The sequence below is a fragment of the Coenobita brevimanus genome, chromosome 26 (genome assembly GCF_032717465.1).
Source record: "Coenobita brevimanus isolate Jiangsu-jjx chromosome 26, ASM3271746v2, whole genome shotgun sequence".
Lineage (NCBI taxonomy): Eukaryota > Metazoa > Arthropoda > Malacostraca > Decapoda > Coenobitidae > Coenobita > Coenobita brevimanus.
Window position 1 is genome coordinate 29,078,730 of NC_136979.1, and position 22,409 is coordinate 29,101,138.

Below are 22,409 nucleotides of genomic sequence, written 5' to 3' on the forward strand. Positions count from 1 at the left end.
GGTTATATATATATAAAAAAAAAAAAAAAGTAAAATTGAAACAACGAAAACAAACAAAAAAGTGAAGTCAGGGCCGAGAGGGGAGGGAAAACTGACGATGACGATAAAAATAAAAAGATAATTGTTGTCAAGAGAAAGTTAAAAAAGAAACCTAGAAAAACGTGTAACAAGATGGAGACAGGAAAGAAAAATGGGGAAGAGAAGGGCGAGAAGGGAGGGAAAGCGGCCCGTCGAGGAGAAATTGATAATGAAGGCAATTTTGGCCGGAATCAAACGGGTGGACTGAAGAGCTGGGTGAAAAAGGTCCTGAAAAAACAGGCTAAAAACTGAGAAACACAAGAGTCTGAAAAGAAAAAATGAACCCGACAAAGGAACAGTTATAACACTGAGGTTAAAAAAAAAAAAAATGGGTACGGAGAGACACTTACATATACCAAAATACTTCCAATAATATAAAAATAAGCACTTACGTATAGTAAACATAAGGAGAAATACTTGTATGAAAATTATTATCAAAGAGTACTTGTAAATAGGTTAGGCATACAGAAATTCAAACAACAAAGTACTTACAGACAGAATAAAAATATGTGTAACAAAGAGTGGATGCATGTTATAAAGATATATAATGTATAAAACAATCGGAAAATTGCTGTTACTGCAGAGTTGTGACTAAACAGTACTATCAAAAACATGAACAGGAGATAAATCAAATATACTCGTAAAATCGTCCTTTGAACCTCTAATCGCTCGTTAAAAACAAATAAATATACCGTATATATATTATTCTAGCTGCCACTGGAAGAGTTTTTTCTTAGCTGAGCGAGGCAAATGGACAAAATATCCAAATACGAACCTTTCGCCGCAGTGTTTATATTCTTGTTCAATTCTGATTCTCAATAGACGACTTTAATCAACCGACAGGACTATAAACATCCAAAAAATAAAACGCTATGGGATAAAGTTAAGGCTAAAGATAAGTCGTATATATTTTTAAAAAAATGGGATACAGTTAGGGCTAAAAATAAATTGTATACAAGAAATAAGCTATGGAATACAGTTAGGGCAAAAAACAGATTGTATCAATCAACAATATTCATCTGTGAACGTGTGAACGAGGAGTTAATGGATGTGTGTAGCTTTTTGCTAAATGTTCTGATGAGTGTTCCCTTGCTATTATGTGCTTCTCCTTTTCCCTGTTTCTGAATCTTATCCAATCCATTTATAAAATCTGGAATATATTATTATTATTTTGACGATGATGATAATGATAATGATGATGATGATAATGACGATGATGCTCCTGGTGTTTTAGTGAGTAATTACGGCGCTCCAATCGGATTGAGCTGGTGAAGGTTTTTATCCAAGGGATGGTTGGGGATTATTGCTCACATAATGCCATTCGGGGATGAGTGAGGCTGGTCACTCTCATCTTAAATGTCAGGACGAACTTGCCTGGCCCCGGGCTTCTACGCTTCTCATGGGACAGTGTAGGATTAGATGATGAATGAATGACTGAATTATTATTATTATTTTCATTATTATTATTATTATTACTGTATTATGGTGATGATGATGATGATGATGATGACGATGACGATGGCTATGACGATGATGATCATGATAATGATGATGTTGAATATTCCGTCACTGGGAAACAAACATGGTCGGAATGATTAAACACGACACAAAAGAAAAAGGGAAAATATTACTGAGCCTCCCAGAGGAATGCAGCCTCAGAAAAAGAATAAACTGTTGCGGAGAAAAAATAAACAAGATAAAAGCGAGAGGCGGGTGAGATGAGAAGAAAAAAAAAATTCAGAGGAAGTTTGCGAGGCGTGAACATAAAAGATATACAGGGATACACAGAAGGTACACAAGATTATAAGACAGCCATCTGGTTTAGCAAGAGAACGATAAATAAGAAACCTGTATGGAGATGACTGTAAAAATAATAAAACTAGCATAGAATGATGAAAATGAAAACCTGTGAAAAAGGAGTGAGGCAAAAACGTAAAAAAAAAAAAAAAATACAATGGTGGAAAAAAAAACTTGCAAGGAAGTACAGCATAATCATCATCATCATCATCATCATCATCATCCGGACCTCTTTCCCACCCTAGGGCAGGGTGAGGAGTAGCAACGTCCAGACTGCCTAAGTTTGCCTAATTCAGTGGGCGGCCACGCTTCCATTCACTCATCATTCAAGCCCATGGAATCCTGGCTCCATCAGATAGGCTCCCCAAAATTTCACCACGTTCTGTAGCTTCACATATACCTGTCTGATAGAATCAACCCGAACGCTGTCACGTTAAAAGGGAGTGCCAAATCCCTGGTTATGCGCTTCTCCGCAAAATTTATCCAGCCAGCTCGGTCTCTTGTCAGTCCAACTTCCATACCTCTCTTCCTCACACACTCATCCGTCATATCCCTCCACCTTCTTCTTGGCCTACCTCGTTTCCTCCCTCCTTCAGATTCTCTCATATACACCTTTTTCACCACTCTATTCTCATCCATTCTCTCCACATGACCAAACCATCTCAATACACTCTCTTCGATTCTGGTGTCCAGACTTCCTCTCTCCACATCTTTCACGAATCACATTATTTCGTATCCTATCCACTCTCTGTACTCCACATACATTCCTCAGCAGTCCCATCTCCACTGCTCTTACTTTTGACTTTCGATTTTCATGCCGCACCATAGTCTCACATTCGTATGTTAAGGTTGGCACTAACACCCCTTCACGTGTCTCGCGCAGCTGCAACACTCAAGCCTCTGTTTTTCATCAAGGCCTTCATAGCATCAGTCACATTACTCCCTTGTGTCACTCTACTTTCCACTTCCTTTGCACATTTTCCTCTTTTTTTCTGTCACTATACCCACGTATTTGAACTCTTTCACAAAGTCCAGCCTCTCTCCATTCACTGTAACATCTCACTGGGAGTCACCCTCCCTCACAGTAACTATCACTTTACTCTTTTCTACATTTACTTGGCACGACGCTCACAAACTTCTTCAAAACTCTGCACTAGTCTACCAAGCTCTTGTCCGGTGTTTGCAAGTAGCACTGCATCATCAGCATACAACTGATTTGAGATATTCCATCCATCACCATTCATTACCAACGCCATCCCTCTCTCCATTACTCGTGTTTTTACTTCTCTCATCACTCCATCCATATATATATATATATATATATATATATATATATATATATATATATATATATATATATATATATATATATATATATATATATATATAACAACCATGGGGACATCACACAATATTGTCGCATGCCAACACTGATCGTGAACCAATCACTTAGTCCATTTACCCTTACACATGCCTCACTACCATCATAAAAATTCTTGACGGCACCTAGTAGCTTACCATCTACACCGTACAGGCGCAGAACATCTCATAATACTTCTTTGTCTACAGTGTCATATGCTTTTTCCAGATCCATGAATGCCATAAACACCTTATAGTTCTTCTCACACGCCTTCTTCACTATCTGTCATACTGCAAATATTTGACCCACACATTCTCTGCCACTCCTAAAGCCACCCTGTTAGTCACTCACTAGGATTTCTGATATCTCTCTTCCTTTCTGTATAATAATTCCTCCATATACTATCACTACACACAATACTTATGTCATGATAATTCTTGCACTCACTTCGCTTACCTTTATTTTTGTACAGGAGTACAATCACTGCCTTCTTCCACTCTACTGGCACAGTTTCACTCATCCATGCCATCTTCCATATCTCAAACAAGCACTTCATTCCACTCACTCCACTACATTTAATCATCTCTGTATACACCTTATCAGCCCCAGCTGCTTTCCCATTTTTCACCGCTTCACAGCGTTCTTCACCTGTGTTAATGCCACGCTTCCTGGCACTGCATTTCTTCTCTGTACACTCCCAAACCAATTATGTTAACAGTGGCTTTGCTCTCTCCATTCCCATTCATCAGACTTTCAAAATATTCTTTTGATCTGGTCCTTACTTCATCCGCATGAGTTAATAATCTACCACTTGAATCCTTCACACTTTCACATTTCTTTCCACAGTCTCATCTAATAATAATAAATACATAAATACATACATACATAAATAAACAATGTCATGATTACCGTTTCAGTACGAGAGGTCTCACATAAACTGCCTAAAATCGTCTAATGGCAGCAACAGTACAGATACAAGGTCTTATCGCACTGCATGAGTTAATGTAAACTTTCTAACATCTAGTACGTGTGATCTTTCATAAACTTATTGAAACCGGTGGGTGGCGGTAACATGAAGAAAATGCTTCACCGTCCTGCAAGAGTTAAGAATACAATAATAATAGCAAGAGAAGGACTAAGGACCAAGTTGGGAAGAATAGGTACCTGTATGTCCGCTTATATATATATATATATATATATATATATATATATATATATATATATATATATATATATATATATATATATATATATGATAGTAAGGAAAACGAAGGATGCTAAACAAATAATCTCGAATACTCAGGGAGAACAGAAAATAGAATTATATAACAAAAACTGACACGAACATTCTAAAACCTAACTATGAATCAAAGAGGAAAAAGTAACTGGCTGGCAAGGGGACTAGGAGATTAGGGGAAAAAATGATGAGAGTCATGAAAGATGTGTTGTTAAGGTGGATAACAGAGCAGGGTGACAGCAGCCAGTTCCACCACTCAGACATTCGTCAGCCATCCGCCCAACCAGTACCATTATTCAGCTATCCACTCAATCATCCACACTCGTCTAGATACTCAGCCCTCAACACTCAGCCATCTACTTAGCTACCACCATCATTCAACCATCTACTTAGTTACTGACACTGGTTCAGTTATTCAGTCACTAGCACTCAGTTATCCACTCAGCATTCTACTCAGCCATTAGCACTCAACTATTCCACTCAGCATTCTACTCAGCCATTAGCACTCAGTCATCCAATCAGAACTCTACTCAGCCACCACCATTTCTCAGCAATCTACTAAGCCATGCACACTCGTCCAGTTACTCAACCTTCAAAACTTAGCCATTCACTCAGCCATGTACACTCAGTCATCCAGTCAATTATCTACAGTCAACCGTCTGCAGTCAGCCATCCACTCACTCATCCACTCAGCTAATAACACTCAGCCATCTACTCAGACACCGGGAGATACTGACTTCTTTTTCATCTCTTTTTACAGTCTGACTATCCTGCCTGTTTTTAGACGTGCTTCAATTTCCTCTCCTCTGTTCTCCCTCCCTGTCTACTGCAGTTTTTATGCTCGTTCCTCATCCCTTCCCTGGTAATTTTCATTGTGTAATTTCTCCTGCTCTCTCTCTCTCTCTCTCTCTCTCTCTCTCTCTCTCTCTCTCTCTCTCTCTCTCTCTCTCTCTCTCTGAGTGTGTGTGTGTGTGTGTGTGTGTGTGTGTGTGTGTGTGTGTGTGTGTGTGTGTGTGTGTGTGTGTGTGTGTGTGTGTGTGTGTGTGTGTGTGTGTCTGTCTGTCTGTCTGTCTGTCTGTCAATCTATCTATCTATCTATATCTCCCTCCTTGTTCTTCTCCCCACTGTTCATCGTTCCCCGTGTCTTTCCCTCTTAATCTCCCCTCTTTCACTCACTTCAACCTTCCCTCTAGCTCCCCTACTTACATCAAGTCCTTACTCCTCCTCTCTCCCTCATACGGCGCCTCATCATCCTGGCTTTACTGTCTCCCAAGCTGGACGCCCCTCAACTCGTTCTGCTCTCATACCCTTGTCCTTCCACGCTGTCCCTTCCCACTCGTATTCGTCCCCAGCCTCCCTAGTTATTCCAGATCTTCCCACAATCCGTCTTCCTCTCTCAAGTTCTCTACCTCACCCAGAATCCTCTCAACTGCTATCTACATTCAAGATGCTGCTCTCTTGCTTACCCTTTCATTTCCTTTTCATCCTTCACTTTTCCTCTCTTGTTTTCCCATTTCCATCCTATCCTTTCTCCTCCTCTCCATTCCCGAGTCATTTCTACCCTTTCCTCCTTTTCTCTCTAAGCTTATTTTTGCCGACCCAGCCATTCATTATATTAGTCCTTCTTTCCCACAGTTATTCTCCGTTTTCCTGCACTCCTGTTGCTCTCCCCATCCCCGATCCTACCCGACCCTTCGTTCTCTTCCTGTTTCTCCTAATTTCTCTCGTATCTCCCTTTCCCTTCTTCTTTCTTTTCTCTGCCTGTTCAGCTTCTCTTCCGAGTCCTCATCCTTCTCCTCAGTCACTCATTTTTTACTCCGTCACTTTCTCTCCCTACCTCTCGTTATAGTCAAATCTCCCCAGTTCTATACAGTATATTCCCTTCCTTTGCTCCCCTTCTTCACTCACACTTCATTATTTCTTCCTGTTTCTCATCATTACTTCCCTTTTATCTCCCCTCCCACACTAGCTTCCCCTTCTTCAACTGACAGCTTTTATGATTTTCCCCCCATCTCTCCCCAATCAGTCCTTATTACCCTGTTCACTACCTAATTCTCCTTACTCGTCCCACGTTCCCCTTATCGTTTACTTTCCCTCTTCCTGTTATTTCTTTGTCTGTCACTCCTCCATCTCTTCTTTCACCTTGGCACCTAATTCTTTCACAGTTCTCCTCTCATTCAACTCCTGTTTCTAGTCTCTCTCTCTCTCTCTCTCTCTCTCTCTCTCTCTCTCTCTCTCTCTCTCTCTCTCTCTCTCTCTCTCTCTCTCTCTCTCTCTCTCTCTCTCTCTCTCTCTCTCTCTCTCTCTCTCTCTCTCTCTCTCTCTCTCTCTCTCTCTCTCTCTCTCTCGCTATGTGTTTTATCTCCTCTCTTTCTCTCCCCCAAACCCACCCCCCCTACTTACTCTATTCACTCCTCGATTCCCCTCACTCGTGTAGCTTTCCCCTCACCAGCCATGCATGAAATACCACAATTCGTGCGTAGTGATTAGGCCTCCCCTCAGAGTACACAATACGAGGGGCCTCTTAAACTAGTCAAAAAATGAGAGTGTGAAAAACAGCCTTGGGTCGTGGCAGCTTAAAGGTCATTCTTCATCGGGTAAGGAGTCATTATTTTGTGAGTAAGAGGGGTGCAAGGGGCAGGGAGGAGGGTGGGGGAGGAGAATATGGTTGCAGAAGGGAGAGGAGTGAAGAGGGGGGTGAATGGGGGCAGTGGAAGGGAGGGGGAGGTGACGAGAAAAGAAATAAGACATAAACAGGGAGGGAAGATGAAGGTGATGGGAGGGGGAATAAAGAGTGAGGAAATGGGATAAGAAGATGGTGATATGGGCACCGGGAAGAAAGGAAAAATTAGAGGGGAGATGAAACAGAAGAGGGGTAAAGAATAAGAGAAAAGCCAGAAGGGAGAAAAAAATACAATAAATCTGAAAAAAAAAAAACTCTGAAGGGAGACGAAAGACAGGAGAAAAATTGACAGGCATAAACAACATTAAAGGAAATGAGATAGAAATGTGCAGTGAGTGTGATCCAACACGATACAGATTACTTTTAATAACGTGTTTGTGAAGATAAATCATTAATGGTTATTCTGGGTTAATTCATGATAACACATTGAAGTTAGGTGATTAAAGTTAGGTTAGCAGTAGGGCAAGGTTTGGCTGAATGAAATTAGTTTCGACTGGCCTGCATGGGTTATACTCTTTTTGCTCTAACACAGCCTATAACTGCCATCCTTCCACTGAGTGCCGAGTTAGAAGATATTGTCACTAAATTATTATTTTAGTCACGAAGAAGTGCTGTGGAAAGGTTGTAGAACAGTAGTATTGTGTTATTCTGCCACTGAACTACGTGAACTTTGCTGCAAAAGACAGCATTTCTGGGCTAAGTCAAGGTAAAAAGGGTACAGTTAAAGTTCCCTTAGAGAATATTAGGTAAGTTAATCTGGATAACCAGATAATTTAGACTGTACTAGAACACCAGACTACAGGGAAAAACGGATTAGATTAAGCTTGTTTAGTTTATGTAAGATCAGATGTGACCAAGAGAGACTAAACTGCAGCTTGGTTAGATGAAGGTACATTAGGATTAAAGAAGAAGGGACAAAACTGGTAAGCGGTTTTCTTAAAATAAAAGCGATAGAAGGATTATGTTACGTTAGGCTAATTTGGTTACCGGTACGACAAGACAGGTTTGATTGTTAGATTAGGGCTGATCAAGATAAGCAATGTGTCGTATGATTAGATTAGATTACGTCAGGCCAGGTTACGTTAGGTTAGGACAGGACTGGTCAGGTTAGGTTAGGGGGGTTAGGTTGCTTTGAGTTAGGTTTGGTTAGGAAAGGTTGGATTTGATTAAGTTAAGGTAGATAGCATATGGGCGAGAAGAAGACAGTGTTGGGGTATTGAGTGAGCGTAATGAGGAGCAGGAGTGCCCGGCGAGTCAATACAGCGCCTCTCCTTTTAATTAGTCACACCGCCCTAATTAACACTACACGCCAGCACGCCAGCCAAGCACAACGCCAAATATAAATGGAAGTGTAAATGAAGAGTCAGAGGAACTATAAATGTGAATGTAAATGAGACGAAAGAGAGGATATATATATATATATATATATATATATATATATATATATATATATATATATATATATATATATATATATATATATATATATATATATATATATATATATATAAATGAGAGGAAATAACGGAAATATAAATGCAGATATAACTGAGAGAGAAGCAGGAAATAGGTATGTTGATCAGAAGGAAAGGAAAGCAAGGAAATTAAAGTGTAGATATAACTGAGGTGAGATAAAGAGAAAATATAAATGTGGACATTCACTACAGTGTGAAGTGAGACGAGACAGGAAACACACATGAATATGAACGAAAAATGAGTTAACGAGAAAATATAAATGTGAATATAAAATGTGAGGTGTGGAAAAGGTTTTATAAATGAATACAAATGAAAGCGGAGTTAAAGGGGAACCACTGCAATGAATACGTTAGAGGTGATATAAAGAGAAGGTATGAATGTTGATATAAATGAGAAGTGAATTAATATGGGATTTATGAATATGAACATAAATGTAAGGCAGTTAAGGAGGACATGCAAAGGTGAATGCAAACGTGAAGTGAGAAAAAATGCAAATATATATGTGGATATCAAGAGAGATGAGTGAAAGAAGGAGGCTTGAGGATATGAATGAGTTGGGACAGAGCTGGGAAGTTTATATATATATATATATATATATATATATATATATATATATATATATATATATATATATATACTTTTCTTTCTTTTCCATGCAAGGAAAAAGGAACCAAAGGCCAGGAGCCCGCAAACCGTTCTTTCCAAGACAAAACAAAAAGCAATATAACAGACAGCCAAATACAGGATCTGTTCATTTCGAGATGCTTGGACACACAGCGTTTGAAAGACTGGAGATCACAGGAAGTGGGAAATACAGACAGAGGTAGACACTTCCAGAGGTGACCTGTTGCATAAATGAAGGAATGGGAGTAACGGTTAACTCTTGCATTAGAGAGCTGGAGAGAAAAGGAATGAAAGTTTGTTGCTAGACGGGTGCTACGAGCCCGTCGTAGCGGTGGAGGGGTGCAAACAGATAGTTCAGAGGAGAAATGACCATTAATCTAGCGACAGAAAAGAGACAAAGATGCAACAATGCGGTGAAGAGACAGAGGTTGAAGGGAGCAAGTAAGAGGAGGAAAGTTAATAAGACGAAGGGCCTTTGACTCCATCATGGTGAGAAGAGCTGTAGGGGGGGAACCACCCCACACAAGAGAGTTGTACGCTAAACAGGGGCGAATAAAACCCGTGTATAAAGTCAAAAACTGTGCAGGGGTAAAGAAGGTACGGAGTCGGCTTAGCACACATGATCTCTTGGAAGCAGATTTTACAAGAGATGTAATATGATCTCTCCAAGATAAATCCCGAGAAAATGAAACCCCAAGTATGATTAAAGATGATGCAAGATTGAGCTGGATATGATTAAACATTAGTGGGTACTTCTGTGGAAGATTCTGAAGGGTTGATACGTGTAAAAACTGAGCCTTTGATGCATTAAAAACAGCAAGATTACTTTTACCTCAATCAGAGATACCAGCCAATTCAGACAATAGATGTGCCATGGCCTCATCCCTTGTTTGTTGAAGTAACTTCTGAGATGAAAGTTGCGGGAACCAAATGGAAAGGTGAAGGGTGGAATCATTAGCGTATGAGTGGACAGGGTTAGATGTACAGCTTAGAAGGTCACTGATGAATAAAAGAAAGAGAGTTGGTGATAAGACAGAACCCTGAGGAACACGATTATTGATAGAACTAGGAGAAGAACGGTGGAAGTCTAAAGCAAAAGCAACAGATCGACCAGAAAGGAAGCTAGAGATGAAGGCACTGACTGAAGGATAGAAACCGTAAGAGGGCAGTTTGAAAATTAACGATTTATGCCAGACACGATCGAAAGCCTTTGAGATGTCAAGTGCAATGGCACAGCTTTCGCCAAAGTCCCGAAAGGAGGATGACCAGGAGTCTGAGAGGTAGGTGAGAAGATCTCCAGTGGAACGTCCCTGACGGAACCCATACTGACGATCAGAATGAAAGTTGTGATAGGAAAGATGCTTTGAAATTTTTTTGTTAAGAAGAGACTCGAAAACTTTTGAGATACAGGATGTTAAAGCAATTGGGCGATAGTTAGAGGGTTGGGAACGGCCACCCTTCTTTGGGACAGGCTGAATGAGAGCAAACTTCCAGCAAGAGGAAAGGTACAAGTTGATAAACAAAGATGAAAGAGGTTACCGAGGCAGGGTTTAAGCAAAGAAGTACAGTTCTTGAGAACAACAGGAGGGACCCCATCAGGCCCACATGCATTGCTAGTATTGAGGCCAGTGATGGCAGAAAATACATCAGTCGGAAACATTTTAATATCAGCCATGAGGAAGTCAGAGGGGGGAAGTGATGGAGGAACAGCACCGGAACCGTCTAAGGTGGAACTGGAGGAGAAAGTCTGAGCGATGAAATCTGTTTTATCAGTAGAAGAAATAGCTACAGAGTCAGAGTCGAAAAGAGGAGGGAAGGATGATAAGGTAAGTTATTAGAAAGGTTTCTGGCAAGCTGCCTGAAGGAGCGGGAAGTATTCTAATTCGAGAGATCAAAGCATTTAGTACGGACGAAATCATTTTTAGCAGAGCGGAGAACAGACTTAGCACGATTCCGGGTAGAAACATAAAAAACGCTGATATCATCTGAGGAAAAAAAATGGTGAAATATAACTGGGTAAGGATGAGAGGTGATCGGAGAGAGAATATATTGATGTGGATATGATAGGTGAGTTAAAGAGAGCAGCTGTTAATGTGGATATGAGGTGTGTGTTATGGACAAGAAATACAAATGTGAGTGAATGCAAATGATGATTTAAAGAGGATATATATACATGTGTGAAAATACAACAGGGGTATGGAAAAGAGGATATATGTGTACAATGTTAGGTGCGTAGCCTACTAGAGGGAAATATAAATGAATAGGGAAATATAAATGAAAGGTGAGTTAAAGAGGAAACAAACTATCACAAGTAATAGATATGTGATAAACGAGAGGGAAGCAGAAAAGAGAAGAGTACCATAGAATACAGAATAACAGAAAGTGTCTTGCTATACCGTAAGTGAACTTGGTAGAGCCTTACAGTAAAGAGCGTGACTCAACCAAGAACAACAGAATGAACGGACACAATTAATGAAAGCACAAACGAGGTAACATGCGTACAAAAACTAAGACTGTCGAAGTAAAAGGAGAATTTAAAATACTAAGAGGTAAAGCACAGTGGCCAATGTAGGAGACTGCTGAAAAGAATTTATATAATCAATCAAACCATAAAGATATATACGCACCTAAAAATACTGATATATAACAAGGGGCCACAGCTTAAAACAATAAATGAACAGAGAGAGAGAGAGAGAGAGAGAGAAAGGTACCGATATGTACGGATGAATGGATGGATGGGTGAACAGATGGACGGATGGGTGGACAGATGGACAGACAGATAAACAATAAGTCATTCTCCTATTATCCCTTATGAGGTATGGAGGCCGAGGTTAGGTTACCGTAAAACAAAACATTAACGGGTAAGTTTTAAGTGTAAACCCAAGGTGGCATTACATGACCATAAAACCTCCAGCAGCCTCTTAATTGCTTGCACTAATGAACTCAGCCCTGACCTCCTCTCCAGCTTGTTTTTCGAACCAACTGACAACCACCAGAAAAGAAAAGAAAAAAATATTAGAGTCGATTTTCTCACTACACATACAAATATTCGTACTGTGCCCTGGGTTTCAAAAATAAATAAAAGTACAGTGAAAAAGTGTAAAGAGGTGTGTGAGGACGTCGGGAGAAAATAAGCTACTTTTCAGATTACGAGGTGTATTTTCCTCTGTTGTCCCCACATCCACACACGACATGGCAAGGTGGGGTAGTGTACTGTGCGGCTGTGACTTAGAACAGAGTGATGAGAGAAAAGAATAAGTGAAGGAGGGGAGGGAGAGAGAAAGAGAGAGAGAGAGAGAGAGAGAGACAGACAGACAGACAGACAGACAGAGACAGAGACAGAGACAGAGAAAGAGACAGAGACAGACAGACAGACAGACAAACAGAGAATCCATACGCACGACTGAATCCATGTGCACAGAACAGAATACATATGCCAACGACTGAGCCCATCCATTCTATACATGCTATCGAATTTATACAATCGTTACACGCAATCTATACATAAACCTAAATAACTCTTGTAGTTAATCCATACACACTATCCAGCCCATATACGACCATCACTGCCAAACCATACATACGACTGAACACATACGACTATCACACCCAATCCATATATACCAACACATTAATACTATCACACCCAGTCCATAAAAGCCAACAAACCCCTTCGACTGTCACAGCCACTTCACAAATACCATCCAACCCAAACAACAACCACATTAAATCCACACATACAACTAAATCAACGAATATCCATGAGCAAGAGAGAATTCAGCACTATCTCAGGCAATCCATACACACGATCGACCCCATACGATTATCACGGTAAATCCATCGAGGTCCGTGCACTAATGAGGGGACGCCCGTGCCATGCATGCCGTGCAGGGATAACGCACACGCACATGGACGCACTCGGGCGTACATAAGGCACACGAAGGAATAAGAAAACGCACAAATTTATACACGCACGTCCGTTCCTTTTGTATCTACTCTCATTTGCATATAAACGGGCAGGCGCGCGGTGGGTGAGGCCCCGCACAGTTACGCACGAAATATGGGCAAGGAATAATACACAAATGACATCAACGCACACATTGTTTTGTACCTCACACCAACGAAAGATGAAAAATGTACATGGATCTCATATACTGTCTGGTCTATATCAACAGCCGGATACATTACGAAATACATATCATAGCAATGTAAACACAGACTCACACACACGCAGACACACACACACACACACACACACACACACACACACACACACACACACACACACACACACACACACACACACACACACAGAATACCTTCCCAGTGCTCATACACATACATACAGTTCCAATTAACTACATCTAAACTATTTCACAAACTCCAGCACAAACACAAGCTCACCGAAGCACACACACACACACACACACACACACACACACACACACACACACACACACACACACACACACACAGGTTTCTCTATCCCTCTTCAAACCCCCTACGTCTTTTCCTCCTGTCTCTCTCCCTCCTCCCTGTTCTTTCTCTCCCTTCCTTCCCCAGTCTCTGTTTCTCCCTTCCCCATCCCCTAACTCTTTTTCTCACATTCTCTTCCCTCTACTTCAATCCGCCTCCTCCCTTGCCTCTGTTTCCCCCTTCTTTCCCTTCCCTACCTCACTTTTCCCTCTCTTTCGCCCCTACCTTTGTAATTCTCCTTTCCCCTCCCCCACTTGGTTTACATCTCCCAGCCCCAAACTCTGTTTCCCTCCTCTCTCTCCCCTACCTGTTTTCCACCTCCCCTCCCCTACCTGTCTCTCCCCTAATGTTCCACTGGATTCCCCTTCCTACTTCTCTTTCCCCATTCCCTTTCCCCAGCCTCAGCCTCTGTTTACCTCCCTTCTCTCCACCTATCCTGTTTCTGTTTCCCCATTCCCCTTCCACATCCTTTGTTTTCCCTCTCCCTCTCACTCACCACCTAACACTAAGCCTCTCCCTTCCCCACATGTCCCCCTTTTCTCTGTCTTTCTTCCTTCCTTTCCCTCAAAATCATTTTCCCCCCTCTCTCTCTCTTCCACCCTTTACTTGTGCTGCCCTCTCTTCCACTTCCCCCCTTTATCTCCTTCCTCTTTTCCTCTCCCTTCCCCTCTCTGATCCCCACCTCCCCTCCCCTTCCCTCCTCCAACTGGGAGAACGATTTAATTTTTCCGGCGTGCCACAGACAGTACAATTCTTTCCCACTACGTGCCATAGATGACTGTTTTTTATTTCCTCTTTTTCACGAGATGGAGACAATTATTTCTCTCTCCCGATTACTTTTTTTTTTTTTTTTTACCACGAGCTACAAATATCCTTTTAATTTCCCTTCACGTGTCACAAACAATCTGATTTTTTTTTCACGTGCTACAGACAGTAAAGTTCCATTCTCTGTGCACAAATATTAAATTTTCCTTTTGCACGCCACATTGAAATATTACACTTTCCTTTGACGTATCATGGACAATATTACCATAGACAATACGGTGAAAAATTTCCACGCACCACAGACATTATAAATTTCCACGTGTCACAGACATTCTATTTCCACTCCGCGTATCACAAACATAACGTTATCTTTTCACATGCCACGGTAGCACTTATGCTTTCCCTCCAGGCACGACATAATAAGTTTTCTTTCATGTTCTAGAGATGAAAGTTATTCTCTTGATTTATTTAGCGCTACCTTCTGTGCCTCGGAAAATAACAGAGCTTTTCCACATGCTGAAAGTAACGAAAATTACTTCTCTTCTCATTTACTTCTCTTTTTGTTTATTCCCAGTAACACAAACGCCATATGTCTTTCATACTATCCACGTGCTACACAAAAAACTATATATTTTTTCTTCAGCCTCGCGGCACAGTTTAAGCAGAATCAATCTTCCCCCACATACTGAAGACAACTCTGTTTACCTGTCATGTATCCTAGTATTTGTTGGATTTTTTGTTTTTCAAAAAAAAAAAAAAAATGCGCTGTGGCGTTTTCTCTCATGTGACAAAGATTTCACTGGAGTTTTCACTTCACATTATCACCATACAATGAAGATAAATTTCACTACTCACGTGCCAGAGACATCAGTCTTGCAACCAAGTAGCACTATTGCTAATTTTTTATTCACATCTCAGGAGTGTTAATTTTTCCATCCTAGGACAGAGTGTTTTCTATAGTAATCGCCTGCCACAAATTTCTACATTTCGATTTACACGTAACGTAAATCATGACAATTTTTAATTATTCGTCTGTCGCAGACATTTTTTCTCCCAAGGTATCGTAAATTACGATTTCAATCCCTGCTTTTGTCTCAAGCACAGTAGTAAATTTTTCTCATATGTACAGTATGTCAGACTATGACGATTTTTTTTACTACTCTTCCACAAAACAGAATATGGCGATTTATTCATTTATTCACATAAAACATGAACTTTTCGTTTTCTATTGTTAATATGACACAGAACACTGATTATTTCCCCTTCCACAGATTTTCTTTTTCCCGTGTATGTAAAACAAAGACTTTTTTTTTTTTTTTCACTATTCACATGTCACTCCCTTTTTCCCGTTCGCTCTCTTTTCTCCCTCCTAACCAAACATGGCAGAGAAAACTCTTTGCTCTTCCAGTTGTGGCCTGGTGGGACGGAGGGAGGGAGGGAAGTTGTGGTGCGGCGGGGGAATAATAAGAGATTACCGCAAGGGACACAAAAACACACACAATCCCACTGTGTAGACAGTTCCCCTTCTTTCCACAAAGCTCCTTCACTCTGTCCCCTCCCTCTTTACTCTTACCTCTGTTCTCCCCATCTTTCTTCTCCTTTCTCTCTTTTTTTGTATCTCGAGCTCTTTTCTCTCTCCTCTCCCTTCCTTCTTTCCCCACTCCTCTTTTCTCTTACCTGCTCTCCTCTTTCCTACACACTCTCCTCTCTCTCCCCTTTTCTCTTTAACTCTCCTTTTCCAATTCCTAGTCTCTCCTCTCTTTATTTTAAAATTCTACTCAGTCCTCCTCTCTGTCCTCCCCCTTTCTCTTACGCTCTCTTCTCTCCCCTATTTTCTCCCTTCTTTTGCTTCTTTTTCTCTTCTTAGCTCCCTCTCATCCCTCTCTTCATTTCCTTTCCAAGCTCCTTCACTTTCTTTTCTTGTCTTCCTTCGTGGGTTCTATAATTTTACTCTCCCTCACTTTTTCCTCTCGTCTTCCTTTTCAAGCTCCTCCATCTTCTTATTCCTGTAATCTCCTCTCCCTTCATCGGTTGTCTCCTCTCTTCTCTTCCCCCACAAGCTCTTTCTGGAACCCTCTCCTACACTCTTTTCTCACCCTTATACCAAACAGTGCCACACTATACCGTACATGCGTCGTCTCGTCATCTTTCCATCCACCCAATCCCTCTCTTCAGCTCCTCACTCCTCTTTCCCCCTGAGTTCCTCGTACTCCTCTCTTTCCTCTTCACTCATTTTTCATATCTAATCCACCCTTTCGTCCTTCTCTGTTTTCTTTCTTCCTTTCTTCTCTCCTCACTCTCTTTCCCTATCGTCTCTCCTCACTCTCTTTCCCTATCGTCTCTCCTCACTCTCTTCCCTTATCCTCTCCTCTCCTTTCCTCTTCCCCTCTATGCTGCCTTATATTTCTCTCTCGCTTTTCTTTGCTCCTCTCTCCGTTTCATTCTCTTTTCATCTTTCATCAGTCATCTCTTTCTTCTGGTACCTCTTTCATCCTTATCTATTTTCTTCACCCTCCTCCTGTATCCCCTCTCCTCTCCACACCAGCTCCCTCATACTCCTCTCTCTTAGTTTTTGCTCGTCTCCCCTTCGTCATTTCTCCTTTCTCATTAGTCTCATCTTTCTCCTGTCATCTCTCTCTCATCCTTTCTTCTCTCCCTTCATTCGCCTCCCTTATCCTCTTTCCTCTTCCTTCCTCTCCTCTCTCCCTCTTCTCCCTCTGTAAGCTGGTCCTGGTCATCTCTCTCATCCTCTCTCTCCCCCTCATACTTCCACAGAGCCACTATGTATATGCATCGTTTTCTTTAGAGCCAAGGGACAGGGCCCGTCTTTCCCCCTCTCCTGTTCCTCTCTAAGCTCCTTCATACTCCTCTCTTCTTCTCTCTCCTCTCTCTTTAACCTTTCCTCTCTCTCTCTCTCTCTCTCTCTCTCTCTCTCTCTCTCTCTCTCTCTCTCTCTCTCTCTCTCCCCTCTCGCCGTCCTCCGTCTTTATCTGTTGCACTTTTTTTCCATTTTTTCATCTACGTCACCTCCCCTCTCTATTTTCCTTATCCTACTTTCTCCTCTGTTTATTTATTTATTTTTTTATTTTCATACTACACTTTCTCCGGCCACTTTCCTCCTCTCTTATCCTCTTAAGCCACATTTTATCTTCTTACTCCTCCTTCAGCCTCTGTTCCCCTAAACCCATTCAGAACGATTACCTCCTTATGTTACTTGTTATCTACCGTCACATTATTTTGCACATTAAGGGAGTCCAATCGTCGTGCATGGATTAAATTAATGCCCCCATTATTTCTTCATATGATGATACTCGTATACTTCAAAGTCTTTTCTTGCTATCAATAGACGATTATATTCAGCTTTGAAGAGACCTCTCGGAGTAAAGGGGCTAAAGTCTTTCTAGATTTAAGTCCAAACCTCCAATGCCTTCCAACGCTAATATTGGCCTTGTCATCCCATTTCATTCTAGTTAGATTATGCATTTGTTATTTTTCCTCTCGTCGTCGTGATCCTCCTCCTCCTCCTCTACTAACACTCCAGCCCTCTGGTCTTTCAATGCTGGTTTGCTTTGCTTATCCCACAACCATTTTCCATCTTTCTTCTCAACTAATTTCCTAATTTCCTTGTCATTTCCAATATCCTTCATTAAGCCTTCTACCTGAGAATAATTCTCCTAAGTTAAAACTTGGCTATCTGGCGTTGGCTGCAGTGTTTAGTCATCGGGCAAGAGTGGTTAGTTAGACTCCTAGATCCCTTACCTATCCCCCCATTTCCTCATCACTGAACACCGTGATCGCTGAACTTCCATTTATTTTGGTATCGCCATTTTAAACTGTGCCACTTGTCTTCCCAAAACGATTTAATGTTTTCACGTTCTCTTTACACATTCACCATATCTACACAGTTTCTGTTTACACATTCACCATATCTAAACAGTTTCTGTTTACACAGTCACCATATCTAAACAGTATCTGTTTACACAGTCACCATATCTAAACAGTTTATGTTTACACATTCACCATATCTAAACAGTATCTGTTTACACATTCACCATATCTAAACAGCTTCTGTTTACACATTCACCATATCTAAACACTATTTGTTTACACATTCACCATATCTAAAAACTAGCTGTTTACACGTTCACCATATCTAAATAGTCTCTGTTTACACATTCACCATATCTAAACAGTATCTGTCTACACATTCACCATATCTAAACAGTATCTGTTTACACATTCACCATATCTAAACAGTATCTGTTTACACATTCACCATATCTAAACAGTATCTGTTTACACATTCACCATATCTAAACACTATCTGTTTACACGTCCACCAAATCTAAACACTATCTGTTTACACGTTCATCATATCTAAACAGTATCTGTTTACACGTTCATCATATCTAAACAGTATCTGTTTACACGTTCATCATATCTAATCACTATGTGTTTACACGTTCACCATATCTAATGACTGCATCTGTTCCCACGTTTACCATATATATTAAGACTGCATCTGTTCACACGCTTATCATTATTAGCAATGAATAAGTTTTCACGTTCACCTCATCTGAACGTTGTCACTGAAATGACAAGAAAATGCTCTTCCTCTAAATTTTATACTATACTTCTAATCCGTCCACTTCAAATCAAAATATCCTTATGCTTGCTTACTTGCACATTATCCTGGAGCGTCTTCCACCAGCATCAGCCAAGGAAATAGTCTCTTAGAAAAAATAAAATCCTTCTCCATGCCAGACTCCACTTAAGTATTTTCCAGCTGCCTCCAGAGTTTTTCAGTCGCTTGACGTAAACACATGTTCTACAAATGGTTGGTAATTTTCTTAGTTGACAGTGTTCCACAAGCTTATTCTAGTTTCACGCCTTTATCCAATGAAATGTTTTCTGCTTAGTACCTGCAACTACCAGACGAATTTATTCAACCTGGAAAGCTCTTCTATTAGTGACAGTGTTGATCAATGCTTTATCTAACCTCCTGCATTCGGAAAGGTTTCTCTTAAACTGAACAAAATCATCTAAAGACAGCAGGAAAAAGACATAAATAATGTCCTCCACGAGATGGGGTTAATCATTTATCACCTTCGCTTCACTTCATATTTAAGAGTCCATTTATATCCTAACCACTTTTAAAAACCCACGATGACCCCTAACACGACCTTATGCGGCCTGTGGCCTCACCATCAGTCATATAGAGCATTCATTTTCTCTCCACTTACACACATTCATTTGGTTAACTACATCTTTCCGTTTCCCATCGCCATTCTTCGACATTCCCCACTTTCCTACTTTTCCGTCCCCAGCTTCCTTTCTTCCCCTACACTTTTCTCTAACACCTCTACCCTTTCCTTCTTACCCTCCTTTCCCTATACTTTTCTCCAAATTATTACATTTGCTCTCGTTCTCTCTTCCATTACCATCCTTCTAACATTTCCCCGTCGATACTTCTCCACCCCTACTTTCCCTCATTCCTTATTCTTTTCTCCAATACCCCTACCGTTTCTTACTTACTCTTCTATGTTTCTGTTCTCCATCAACAACCTTCCTCTTTCCTTAGTCTTCAGTGCCTCTCCCTGTCACTAAGATTCGTCCAACATCTCTCCCCTCCCCAACTTTTTCCTCCACTTTCACCATCTTTCTCTCCCCCTACATTTCAAGAACACCCCTTACATCCTTACTTTTCTTCCCATCTCTCTCTCTCTCTCTCTCTCTCTCTCTCTCTCTCTCTCTCTCTCTCTCTCACCCCAACTCACTCTAACACTTTCCTGTCTTTTTGTCTCCACCCAGAGCCACCGTTTCCTCTTGCTCCTCTTCCTCCTCTTAATTCCATGTAAGAGGACCACAAAAGCCTCCGCCTCCGTCCCGACAACTCAAGGGTACAAAAAATAAAAAATAAAAAAACTTCTCAAATTAACATATGAAAAATAGACTCCTTTAATGGCGGCTTTTTAAAGTTGAGAAATTATATGACAGTGCTCCTTTGAATTTTTTCTTCCCTTCTGGTTTACGAGATTTTGAGGGCAGTGAAAAAATATATATATATAATAGTACGAGGGCCCTCAAAATCAAGCGTTGTATTGTGTTTCCCCTCGCAAAAATAAAAATGGAAGTTAAAAACGAGATGGAACATACGAGGGGGCGAGAAAAAATATATATATACAGAGGAGAGAGAGCAGAAAGAGTTAGAGCAGTTTTAAAAATTGAGCTAAATTTATTCTGTCCGGGGGTGATGATGGGGAGGGCGAGTTCCACTGAAAAAAAAAAAAAAAGTAATTATATTAGTAAAAAAGTGGAGGCCCTTGTACTCCGCCCCTCTACCAATTTCAGACGGTAAATGTGTTATTATTTTTCTACTCATACCTTCTTTCCTTCCTCTTTTTTATTTTTCCTTTGGCGTTTGAGTACTTTGTCTCTTGCCTGCCATCCATCTCTCGTTTTCCTGTTACTCATATTCTTTGACCCTATGCCTCACCGCCCATCTGTTTAGCAATCTCTCTCTCTCTCTCTCTCTCTCTCTCTCTCTCTCTCTCTCTCTCAACCCATTTCCTTTCCACCCCTCCTCCTCCACCTTTTCTTTTCTGCTCTCCCCTACCCCTTCTTTCTTTTCCTTTTCCTCCTCCTCCACTCTCTCATAATATTCCGGGAAAAGGGGATCCCGATAATTGACGGGGGAGGTGCCAAAAGAATCCAAGAAACACCACAATGAACAACACGAGAGCACAAAAAAAAAAGGGATATTTCTCTGTCACTATTAGTCGTATAGAGATTAAAACTATGAAGCAATAAAAGCCACGACAAGAATCCAAGAATACCTACAGTGAATAACAGATTACACAAGTCACATCCTTCAAAATATTTCGTGTGGTTTATATCAATAATTATGATGCTGTATGTGTACTGACAAATATCGAAGAAACGCCAATATGAAAACTTTATAGGCGCATACGGTCATGGCATATTTGTCAGTATTCTTCGTACGGTGTCTGAAATTATAATATCATTGAACCCATGATAAGAATGCAAAAGTCGCAGTGAACACTACATAACGGAAATATACATAATCTCCGTTACATTTATTCGAGCTTTGTTTGAATCATTAACACAGTACGGCCCATGGTAAAAATCTAAAATTATCCGCCATGGACAGTACACAAACACAGAATCTTTGTTAAAATCATTCGTACAGTGATGAAATTATAATACACTAAGAGCCACAGGAGTTTAAATTTTTTTTTTTTTTTAATCTCATACGTGGTGGATACACATTTCAGAAACTTAATGTAATCCTAAAATGGAAACGAATACGCAAGTTGCCTTCAATTACCCAGCGTTGGCCGTAATACTGTTGATTACCACTTAATCTTGCTCTTCATCCACTCCGTCTTTATTGTGGTCATTATCCTTCTCTTCGGCGCTATTCCCCCATAATAATTCTTCCTTGATCTCCTCTCCCCGGCTGATTTTAATATTTGTCAATTTCCTTTATATTAGATCTATTTAGTTTCGTGTATATTTAATTCCTCTGTCTACCGTCGTACTGTCTGTATTATGCATATCCCTGGATCTCTATTATTCGAAGAGAAAAAATATAGTCTCCAAGAAAAATTACGAAAAAAACGCTAAGAATAATGAGAATAACTGAAAGACTGAGCTGTATGTTGTGGAAGAGAGTAGCGTGTATGGAGATGAAATTGAGCTTTTGAGGCATTATCAACAACTGCGCTTTCTTGGTGTAAATGAAATTAATCATTATCAGCATTTTCGTCCTTTCTTCATTGTTATCATGGTCTTGTAGTTAAATATTTTGTGTGTGTGGCTTAACCTATTATGATTCATTCACAGACGTAAGTTCCTTTACATTTTCTGTGGACGTCACCATTTTGCATACT

The 22,409-nt window shown here is 40.5% G+C and overlaps 1 pseudogene; it reads right to left on the reverse strand.

Annotated features, from left to right (window-relative positions):
- The window catches only part of LOC145393996 (NADH-ubiquinone oxidoreductase chain 2-like), a 137,261-nt pseudogene that overhangs the window by 84,253 nt on the left and 30,599 nt on the right, over nucleotides 1–22,409 (reverse strand).